Raw genomic sequence first — 12,489 nt, forward strand, 5'->3', positions numbered from 1 at the left:
GAGAACAGAGAGAAGGTGAAGTACAGTATAGTAATGTCATTAAGGAGAGAACAGAGAGAAGGTGAAGTACAGTATAGTAATGTCATTCAGGAGAGAACAGAGAGAAGGTGAAGTACAGTATAGTAATGTCATTCAGGAGAGAACAGAGAGAAGGTGAAGTACAGTATAGTAATGTCATTCAGGAGAGAACAGAGAGAAGGTGAAGTACAGTATAGTAATGTCATTCAGGAGAGAACAGAGAGAAGGTGAAGTTCAGTATAGTAATGTCATTCAGGAGAGAACGTAAAGTACAGATGTACTATCTTCATTTAACCAGTTTCTCACAGCAGGAAAATAATCCTGCAGCAACAGGAAATGTACATTATTATGTGGATTATAATGGACATTCTTGTAGGATTTGATACATTTATCATTAGGGCTAATCAAGTCTGACATTTTAAAGTGGAAATGACAAACTTCAGAAGCCTTTTTAAACCTTGAATACAATACAAGTTTGCATTTGATGCTGCGCAGGAACAGTTCTCTGTAACAACAGAGTTATAACATTAAGAAAGTACGTCTGTAGTAGAGACAGAGTAGTAGAGACACAGTAAGAAGCGTGGTAAGTCACTAAAACAAGGGTATGTAATAGTTTTAGAGGTGGTGGAAATTTAAGCTAACAGGTGGAGCAGAAAAGTACACAGACATTTCATCAAATGTCCTCAACAATGTCATTCTTTCAAAAACATTACTCTGACTGAGAAGGCTAATGCTTACTCATTACTCAACTATGTGAGGCAATGTCATATTCCTAAAAGAACACCAATAACTAGGTGAAATGAGTCATCTGATGTCGAGGAGCGGCAACAAAGCACACATTAAAGATGGCCGACCCCAGGTTGGGCTCCTAATTGTTTTTCTCCCTGCTGTCTCTCCTCCTGGGTCTCTGTGATTGAGTTACAGTGCAGCAGGGCATGAAATTGCTCGTGTCCTTTTCTATTCCTTGATAACTGGCCGAGGCGAGTCATTTGTCATACAGGTTGGGGGAGGGGAGCTTCACATTAAATACAGGGTCTGGAGCCTAGGAAAGAGGGGTGAGACTCGTGAGGCAGAGAGAAAGAGAGAGTGTAGGGTTAGCTTGGAAATAAGAGACAATGCTAAACTGTACACAGCCTGCTGCCTGCCAGTACCGACATCAGCAGCTGGGGTATTTGGTTCTAATATTTGACTTGGAGTCCCCAAATCAAATCCAATTGTATTTGTCACATTCGCCAAATACAACAGGTGTAGACATTATTGTGGAATGCTTAGTTACAAGCCCTTAACCAACAATGCATTTTAAGAAAAAGAGTTAAGAAAATATTACAAAATAAACTAAAGCAAAAAAATAAAATAAAATAAAGAATTAACAATAAAATAACAATATCGAGGCTATATACAGGGGGTACCAGTATAGTAGAGGAAATGTGTACATGTAGGTGGCGGATGGGGCCATTTGATTAATTATTTGGGAGTCTTATGGCTTGGGGGTAGAAGCTGTTAAGGAGCCGTTTTGGTCGGAGACTTGGCGCTCCGGTACCACTTGCCGTGCAGTAGCAGAGGTCTATGACTAGGGTGGCTGGAGTCTTTGACAATTCTTTGGGCTTTCCTCTGACACCGCCTAGAACATAGGTCCTGGGTGGCAGGAAGCTTGACCCCAATGATGTACTGGGGCGTACGCACAACCGTCTGTACTGCCTTACTGTCAGATGCCGAGCAGTTGCCATACCAGGCGGTGATGCAATCGGTCAGGATGCTCTTGACGGTGCAGCTGTAGAAGCTTTTGAGGATCTGAGGACCCATGCCAAATATTTTCAGTCTCCTGCGGGGGAAAAGGTATTGTCGTGCCCTCTCCACGACTGTCTTGGTGTGTTTGGAAGCATGATAGTTCGCTGGTGATGTGGACACCAAGTAACTCGAAACTGTCAACCCACTTCACTACAGCTCCCCGTCGATGTTAATGGGGGCCTGGTCGGCCCTCCTTTTCCTGTAGTCCACGATCAGCTCCTTTGTCTTGCTCACATTGAGGGAGAGGTTGTTGTCCTGGCACCACACTGCCAGGTCTCTGACCTTCTCCTTATAGGCTGCCTCGTCGTTGTTGGTGATCAGGCCTACCACTGTTGTGTCGTCAGAAAACTTAATGATGGTGTTGGAGTCGTGTTTGGCCACGCAGTAGTGAGTGAACAGGGAGTACAGGAGGGGACTAAGCACGCACCCCTGAGGGGCCCCAGTGTTGAGGATCAGCGTGGCACATGTGTTGTTGCCTATCCTTACCACCTGGGGGTGGCATGTCAGGAAGTCCAGGATCCAGTTGCAGAGGGAGGTGTTTAGTCCCAGGGTCCTTAGCTTAGTGATGAGGTTTGTGGGCTCTATTGTGTTGAACACTGAGCTGTAGTCAATGAACAGCATTCTCACATAGGTGTTCCTTTTGTCCAGGTGGGAAAGGGCAGTGTGGAGTGCGATCGAGATTGCGTCATCTGTGAATCTGTTGGGGGGGTATGCGAATTGAAGTGGGTCTAGGGTTTCCGGGATGATGGTGTTGATGTGAGCCAAAACCAGCCTTTCAAAGCCCTTCATGGCTACAGACTTGAGTGCTACGGGGCGGTAATCATTTCGGCAGGTTATCTTCACTTTCCTGGGCACAGGGACTATGGTGGTCTGCTTGAAAAAACTCACGCAGGGGTGACGGTTAGAGATATTTGGAACTCACATGTGAAAAGGTTAATTGTAGATCATCCAGTTTATTTTCCAATGATTGCAGGTTGGCCAATAGTACAGGATACGCCTCTGAATTCTCACAAGGCACTCTGACCTCCAGTCTCGACAAAGCAGTATATCCTTCGCGTCGGACTCGTTAAAGAAAAAGTCTTTGTCCAGTTCGAAGTGAGTAATCTCTGTTATAATGGCCAGAAGATCTTTTCGGTTATAAGAGACGGTAGCAGCAACATTATGTACAAAATGAGTTACAAACAATGCAAAAAAATAAATGAATAGCACAGTTGGTTTAGGCGCCATTACACTACATTCAGTCAGCTAATGAATTTGTTTGTAAAGGAATGTGACTATAGAAAATGGATACGGGTGTGTGGTACCTGGGCAGGTTGTAGAGAGGAGCCATGCGGAAGCAGGCCACCACCGCACGCTTTCTCTGCTTGGACAGCAGCTTCTGCCACACACACTTCTTAGACCTCAACGGCTGCTCAACCTACATTGAATAAATTAAGACAAAATATGTACTGTGTTATATATATCAAATGATATAAGGAGTATGGTTTGGAGCAGAAGTATGAGTATATCATGCTGAGTATAGATCTATGATCAGAGAAGCAGGACATAAAGGATCCAGGATATAGGACACAGCCAGTATATGGAGATATGGGGCACAGCCAGTATATGAAGATATGGGGCACAGCCAGTATATGGAGATATGGGGCACAGCCAGTATATGGAGATATGGGACACAGCCAGTATATGGAGATATGGGGCACAGCCAGTATATGGAGATATGGGGCACAGCCAGTATATGGAGATATGGGACACAGCCAGTATATGGAGATATGGGGCACAGCCAGTATATGGAGATATGGAGATATGGAGATATGGGGCACAGCCAGTATATGGAGATATGGGCACAGCCAGTATATGGAGATATGGGGCACAGCCAGTATATGGAGATAGCCAGTATATGGAGATATGCGGCACAGCCAGTATATGGAGATATGGGCACAGCCAGTATATGGAGATATGGGGCACAGCCAGTATATGGAGATATGGGGCACAGCCAGTATATGGAGATATGGGGCACAGCCAGTATATGGAGATATGGGACACAGCCAGTATATGGAGATATGGGGACACAGCCATGGAGTATATGCACAGAGATATGGAGATATGGGGCACAGCCAGTATATGGAGATATGGGGCACAGCCAGTATATGGAGATATGGGGCACAGCCAGTATATGGAGATATGGGGCACAGCCAGTATATGGAGATATGGGGCACAGCCAGTATATGGAGATATGGGGCACAGCCAGTATATGGAGATATGGGACACAGCCAGTATATGGAGATATGGGACACAGCCAGTATATGGAGATATATGTATATGGAGATATGGGGCACAGCCAGTATATGGAGATATGGGGCACAGCCAGTATATGGAGATATGGGGCACAGCCAGTATATGGAGATATGGGGCACAGCCAGTATATGGAGATATGGGGCACAGATATAAGATGGAGAAAACTGGATGTACTGTAGGCAGTAAGGATGCAGCCAGCCACTGACCTGCTCCAGATGAAAGACTGCAGCTGAGATGCTCTGGACCCGGAACACTGTTCTCTCAGGGTCTGGAGGCCCCTCGTTCTTCACCATCACATCCTTATACAGGTTCAGCTGCCACCGCACTGCAGGGTCCTCTGACTGGGGGTGGGTTAGTGCAGTGTAGGGCTTAGAAAACATCACTGCTGTTTGATACAGAGGTGCTGTTCTAGTTTAATGAATGACAGTAATTCATCATTTTCTCTAGCTCACCTTCTCTTGAAGGTGCAGATTCTGCCGCAAATGCTCCTTCACTTCATCATCTGTGTCTTTCTGTTGAGTAATATGAGGAAAAAATTAGATATACTATTCATTAATCGTACCCAGTTGTTGACCACCTTTGATGACCGAAAATAAATGGAAAACTGGTCTCTGCTAAGTATTGTGTAGTCGGTAACACCTGACCCCAGACCAGTGTGGGCTAGGCAGGCCGTCTCACCAGGATATAGCGTGTCTTGGCCAGGGAGATGAGCTCCTGGTCCCCGGGGGTGCACATGTTGAGTCCAATGGGCAGCATCTTCTTCAGGGCAGCCACGATCAGGGAGGTCTGGATGGAGTAGAACTCTCCTCGTTTCCTCTTATGCTTCCTCTCCTGGTCCTGACCCCCTGACTGATACCATGACGGAATGAAATGTTAATAACTTCACCTGGCACCAGGAAGTTCACAAGACACCACCCTATGTATAGTAGTGCACTAAAGGGAATAGGCAGTAATTTGGGACACAGTCTAGTCTTTTCTCTATGTCTACCTTTACTTTCAAATTGCTACCTTGACCTGACTGTGCTGTATTTCACTGGAGCTTATTTAACAGTGGGAGAGCACACAGCACACCACACGCTGAATTAAGCCTGTGGGTAGCAGAGAGAACCAAGGCATTTTTTCATCACCAGCAAAATCTGCAGAGGCTGTGCCAATGAAGCATTTCAAATTGAGCTATAGCCTGAAAGCAGCATTAGCCAACAGTTTGCCTCTACCCATACAGTGAGGTATTATTCAAGAACGACTACACTGAAAAAGGCTAATGGAAGAAGCTGGCACAAAGGAGATACTCATATTCAACTGAGCAAGAGACAGAAACACAATTAACTGTATGTATGGGTGCACACACACACACACACACACACACACACACACACACACACACACACACACACCAGTGCAGGAGCTGAGTGACTAATAGAGACAGCCAGTAGAAGGCAGGAGCCACACACACCAGGGTATCCATAACCCAGAAACACCATTGACATGTGCTCATGTTATTTGTCATGGGCATGTTGACTTTCAATAACAGAGATGGGACGTGGTCGGCCCATAAGGGAATGAGAAACACTAGTTATGATGTTAGGCGGGTCTGATGATGGAGGGCCGATAGGTGTTAATGATTGGCTGATGTAATGTGTTTACAGTGAGGCACGGCACGCCAATGGCTGCTGCCTATGCCAGTGAATGGAGTGTAAACGCAGACAGGAGAAAAAAAATACAAAAATAAACAATCAACAAATCTATTCCCTGTCCCTGAGGTGGTGACATGGCCGCTGGTTGGCCATGGGGGATATGAGTGTCAGGGTTGCTGCAGTACTGGAGCAGTGAGAGAGAAAGGGCTGCCTCTGCAGAATGAAGCCCAGTAACAAGGCTCAGCTGGAGAGCGTGCTGACAGAGAGCAGTGGGAGGTTGAACTGAGGTTAGCAGGGTTAGGATGTGAACATACATGACCACACGGGCTGCAGACTGCTTCGAGAGTGTAGAGTAGAGCTCTCCACCACTGAAAATAAGGGGAAGATGCAGAACTGTTTTGACTGTCTCAGTAAGCAGGCACATAATAATAAATGCTACCTTTGACATCTTGATCTTGCTATCACCAGTCAGGAATGACAGGTTGTTGATTTCATTCTGAACCACAAAGTTCTGCTCTTCCCTTTTGAAGTTCTGAGGAAAGAGTAATAACAATGTATGAAGAAGACATTTCTGCTTTGTTTACTTCTCATTCTGAGCGTCCTCTCCATTGTAACTGTAGTAGTTTGTCCATTGTTTTCAAGGAGAAATCGTACATGTGATTTGCACCAGAGGATGAAGATCTCAGCCACCATTCTGAAGAGTTCATTGGAGTCAGCGTCTGGTTCTTTCAGCCACCTGGACCTGCAGGACAAAGAGGAGAGGAGAGATGAACCCAAAGACTATATCAATATAGTATCCTCTGCTTCAAAGCCTTGCTACCAAACTAGTACATTCCTTCATTACAATAGGTCCTATGGTAAAATTAAAACACACCCACATCATGCCACTGTAAACTACTCCATTACCCAGGGTTCAGCGGGCTCACCTGTTGTTGTCTACATAGCGGATGAGCATTGGGTAGAAGGCGTAGAGGTCTCTGCAGAGCACAGCGAACTCATCCAGGATGAGGAGCTCAGCCTCCTGGGTATCTCCCTTACTGTCAGCCTTCAGTAGCTCCTCTTCCGACACCACCTTCACTGTCTTCTTCTTCAGCTTCTCCAGTGTAGGCAGGAAGTGACTCTTCAACAGAACAGCCCTGGCCTTAGTGATGATGGGCTGGGCGTACACTGCACACACAGCAGTCGTAGTGACAGACACAGAGTTAGTTGTTTTATTAGAAATTAAAAACAAAACAATAGAAAAGCTGTCTTGCTAGGAATGCAAAAGACAATCCCTTTTCAGTCTGGTTCATCTGATCAGCACTGTATACAAATTCGAAGACAGTTTTGCCCTCAAAACCAGTTTGTTTCCTAAAGCTCCCATCCACTGTGACAGACTGCTGTACACTCCCACACAGTAATGCAACCCAGCTAACCTGCGATCCTCTTCATCCAGGAGGCCTCGTCGATGCCCAGGTTGCTGTTGAGGATCTTCAGGATGTTTCCCAGGATGAGGCTGAGGTGTTCTGAGGTGACGGTGGTGGAGAAGACACTGCCCCCAACACTTCCCCCGCTGTGCGGAGACGCCTGGTTCTCTGGGCCCTTCTCCCACCAGTAGGACAGGTAGTTACACAGCATGGGTAGCACCACCTCGATGACGTGGGGCATCTCTGTGTAGCGCGCCCCAGACTCAGACATGTCGTTGATGTCCTTCATCAGGACGTCTAGACGAGGCATCTCCGGACACATCTCCTCCACCGCGTCTGGCATGCCCAGGACTACACAGAATAAGATGAGCACTATTTTACATGCACAGGTAAAGAACCATTAAATCGTGTATCATGGTGTAACATGTACAACACTATCACGTATAAGTGTGTGTAACTCACTGGCCCGTTCTCTGGCGGTCTTGGTGTTGAACACAGAGCAGGGGTTGTGTTTGTTGAGCAGGGGCTCCAGGAAGGCCACAGGCATGGCCCCTGCCAGGGTGGCCAGACACTCCCCCAGGGCCGGCAGCTGCCTGGAGGGGACAGGGAGAGGGGAGAGACAGACACACAGATCTCAGACATATAGTATCTGTGATATCAGTCTCCTAGCAAGATCTAAATAATACTACCTTTCCACATAGATGTTTTTCCCAGTCCCGAGCGCATAGAGGCTGGTCAGGATACGATAGCAGGACACTTGGACATCATCCACTGAAAAACAGCAGAAAAGGTATGTTGGTTACATTCATATGCACAGCATCAGTGATTTGACATAGAAAGCAAACTCTCGCCACTCCTCATATCTCCTAGATGTGTAGGTCTTGCTGTGGTCACTCACAGAGCAGGTCCACTCCAAAGTGGTGCTGGGTGATGTGTTCAAACAGGGCAGTGAGGATGGGCAGTAGTGCCACCGTGGTGTAGTTGATGTTCTGGGACACGCCCTTCATCTGTGAGCGGGAGTGGGTGAACTTCCCCAACTTCAGGTTCTCAAGTGTCTTCTCCAAGTCCTCCGCTGCGTTCTCGAAGAACGTCCTTAACCCCGCCTTCACCAGCTCTGAGCCAGACTTCATCACCGTCCTGTCGGAGGAGAGGGAGGAAGGGGTTAAATGGTGGAGTACGTAGTCTGTCATTGCTGCCGCTTGTGCACACAATAACCAAACAATGTCCCCATGTGGGATAATAAAATGATCGTATTTGATTAGAATAATAATTGCCATATGATAGAAGAGTTCCCAAAGGACAGCATCATTTCCATAGAGGAGAGCCAGCTATACTACAGAGAGCTCCCAAGGGACTCTAGTCATGTCATGTGACTGAGATAAAAACTTCTATCTGACCTTGAATATTTACAGTGTATGATTTATACAGTAAATTATGTAAATATTTAGATTCAAGGTGAGACTATCAGTGTAAGGACGTGCAGAAATATTACACCCCAAAAACTATTTGATACATTAAGCAGATTAGATTAGTCAATTTTTTTGGAATGCATTTTGTGACTCTTAAAGCTTTTTGAAGCCGTGATGAATCTCCCAAAGGGAGGGAGTTGAAAGACAAGGCCTATGGGCAAGTACAGTACAGTACAGTGGCTACATCCTCAGCATAAACATCATGTTTAATGCATTGCTATTTTAACCTCATTTGTGAGAACTGCTGCCTCAAACAACACATTGTTTCTAAAGAACACTAGGAGCCCGGAGCTAGCTACAGGACCTGCTGTGTATGCATGATGAGTGTACTTATCTAAATACCAGCGGGAGTTGTTTCTCTTAATGTCAATGATTCCAAAACGACACGAATAACAACAACTGGTGATTATGAACATGATGGAGAACAACATATGTGTGGGCCTAAGTAATGCAACGTTGGCTAGACATTAGGTTAGCCCTCTTTTCCAATGACATGTACTGTAAAATTGCTACGTGACGGACCTCTTTCAAACCTTTGATTTAATTTCAAACTCTAAGGGTTATATTGTGGCATAAGACTGCAGGACTGAGTTCTACCCACCTGGTGTCCAGTGTGTGGGCCAGGATGTGGAGAACGCTCACCATGGTGGTGGAGTCACTCCCTACAGGAGAACACAGTACAGTCATTAGCATATCACACACTAATCGTCATCCTAATATTCACAGCAACAAAGAGCGATGAGAATCAGCTTCTTACCAAATAGGGAAATCCTGTGTCTGACAAGAGCTGCCAGTTTACAGAACAGGCTGGAAAAGTGAAGGAGAGATAAAGAAGGAAAGAAAGAACGAAATCAGGGAGGTCAAAGGCTAAGAGTAGGAAAAGAAGAGAGGAGTTCACAGAGAAGAGTAAGTAAGTAGCTTTCACAGAGAGTGAGAAAGTAAGTAGCTTTCACAGAGAGTGAGAAAGTGGAACTGCAGAGTCGTGAGATGTTATTGTACCGACCTGGTGGCCATCTCCTTCTCCTTATTAGAGGCGTAGCCGCTGCTGCTCAGGTTCTTACTGGGAGAAGACAGGAAGTAGAGACAGTGGTTCTTGAAGTACTGGTCTATCAGAGGGAGGAGGACCTAAAGAATAAATACCATTTAGGAGATGTGTGACATTCTTTGTGTAATCTCATGTACTGTACTTAAAATGTTCATGTGTTTCACACAGATTTACAATATTCTCACTTTGGCAAAAAACTTGATTTCTTGCTCATGAGGCGACTTGTCGGTCTTCCCACTGGTAGCCATGGTCTCTGAAACGACAAGGTTAAAGTTGAATAAAGAGCAGGTCAATAAGGCAGCATTGTCCATAACAGAGAAAAGGTAGAGGAGCATTCAAAGATCAACGATATGAATGTCACCAGGCTCTTACCAAGGTGGGCAATGAACTCCTGGGCTGAGTTCACATACTTCAGCAGCTTCTTGAGGAACTTGTAGGCAAACCTCTTCTCCATGGAGCAAGAGTCCTGCTCCATGTCCTTCAGACCTCTACAACACAGGGAGAAGGGACAGACGAATTGTCATTCTGTCACAACAATACAAATCAATGTTTTTACAAAGACTGAAGTTCACACACTGACCTGGTGATGGCGTAGCCGTTGATCTGCAGGAAGCGGAACAGGTCCCGGGCCTTCTCTTTGTCCCGGGCCTTCTCTTTGGCGGTCAGGGTGTCATAGGGCACCAGCAGAGGGTGAGTTGCCCCACCTGGAACCACAAACGACAACACTGTAACAATCAGAACCAATAAATCTCACATTTACTCTGACTACATTAATCTGGCTCCTCCATCTCACAGGGAGGGTAGATAATTATAGAATCACCTCTAATTCCAAGGTCATTCTTTTTCTTCTTAGCCCAGATGTTGTGATAATTCTCAGCCACAACCTCCACCATGCCCTTGATCCAAAGAGCAAAGAGAACCTCTGTTAATTAAATAACATTAACAGCCTAGTCATAAACAAACCAGTTATTTACAGTTACAAAATAACAGCTGTGTGGTTCACTCACCTGTAACTCTCTAGACAGAACCACATTGATGGTGTCTATTGGGGTCGGGTTGAAACCGTTAGCCTGTCAAATGCCAACAAGAAAACATTCAGTAATAAAAACAAACACTGAACAGATAACTCAGCAGTCCTGGTATAAACACTCAGAAAAAAGGGTTCCAAAAGAGTTCTTTGGATGTACTCCATAGGATAACTATTTTTAGTTCCTGGTAGAACCGTTTTTTGTTCCTGGTAAAACCCTTTTGGTTTCCATGTAGAACCATCTGTGGAAAGGAACCCAAAAGGGTTCTTCAAAGGCATCTCCTATGGGGACCTCCGAAGGTTCTAGATGGCACCTTTTTTCTTAGAGTGTAAAGTACTAGGAGGAGGAGGACGTTATTAAACTGAGTACATGAGAGGAGGACTGGGAGATCTTGCGCATCTTCTCACTCTCCCGTAGGGACATGGTCTCTCCGTCCTTGGTCCTGTCGATGTTCCAGCCCATAGCCAGCATGCTCTTCAGAGTCTCCCTCACAGGCCACCTGTAGATATCCTTCTCCTGAGGACCACACAGACACAGATACACACCAAGAGTTAGCAAGATATACAATCAGTTCAAAACTAATGATCACATCATGAGGTCTACCTATTGAGCTCGTACTTTAGTGTACCAATTCCATATTGTGTAATGTTGTACTACACTCTACCTTCTCTGTCAGACCTTTGTAGGTCCTGAGTAGAGGGTGAGTCTTGGCCTTCTCATCTATACAGTCCCCATACCTCCATCCCAACATCACCTGGAGAGAACAGACAAGTATGACCCTACTACAGACCTGATACATTACCAGCTAGTTTTTCAACCCAAATAAAAACAAACAGGATAGAGAGAGCAACCCTGAAACCAGCCTCCTATTGTTTCATCCAAGAGGGTCGTGGTAAGGCTTTATAAAACACAGTGCAAAAGCAGTAGATTCTTAATCTTCATGGCCTGTTATAATGAATTGGTTCCAGGTGTAATTTTGCAGCATCTAATACACATTTCCTTGGCAGAGGAGCTCATCGTTGGCCTACCTTCTCGGCTGACCATTTGTCATGGGAATGCTCAGCATATTTGTTGGCAACGTGTTCCAGTTTCTCTGGAAGAGATATGCTGTCAAGAGAGAGTAACCATTACTCACTGCAGGTATGATGCATGCTGGGATAAAGCATATGTAAACGCAGTCATAAAGTATATAAAAGCACTGCACATTACATCAAATCAATTATGTGCATAACTTCTACATGGCACCTATAACAAGTTGTTACATATAATGTCAGAGTGGGATCAGACAGTCACGCCTTATATGCCATAATCTCCAATGGCCACTCACTTGGCAGTGCTGATGGGTTTGGGGTCGAAGTTGCCCTGAGCGTCCACAGACACAGGCTTCTCCAGGGTGGTGCTGATGGTGGCGTCTATGTAGTCAGGCGGTAAGGCCCCAGATATGGCACTCAGACAGGGCATGGCCATCTTAAAGAGATCTGCATCGTACTTCTGCAATGTCAAACACACTCTGATTGGTGGACTATCAGAGGTACCTCCACTGAGGTCTGAGTAAGGCTAAACTATCGACTAGAGACTGCAGGAATGGCGAGAGGTTAAGAGACATGCTTAATGCAGAGTCGTCCCAGTTACAGAGAGCAGAGGCTGAGATCGATGATGACTGTTCAAATATGGATGTTCTCAGCCTGGTCTTTCTGTCACCATCTTCACTTTCATGTGCTGGGTCCAGACATTTACCATACTTCAAAAAGAGCATACAAAGTGAGCCATAAAATCAATGGCCATATTCAACAGCACAGAAAGGCA

The 12,489-nt window shown here is 45.5% G+C and overlaps 1 pseudogene; it reads right to left on the minus strand.

Moving 5' to 3' along the window:
* The window catches only part of LOC115146497 (ryanodine receptor 3-like), a 128,409-nt pseudogene that overhangs the window by 19,475 nt on the left and 96,445 nt on the right, over positions 1–12,489 (minus strand).

Source organism: Oncorhynchus nerka, linkage group LG18 (genome assembly GCF_034236695.1).
Source record: "Oncorhynchus nerka isolate Pitt River linkage group LG18, Oner_Uvic_2.0, whole genome shotgun sequence".
Classification (NCBI taxonomy): Eukaryota; Metazoa; Chordata; class Actinopteri; order Salmoniformes; family Salmonidae; genus Oncorhynchus; species Oncorhynchus nerka.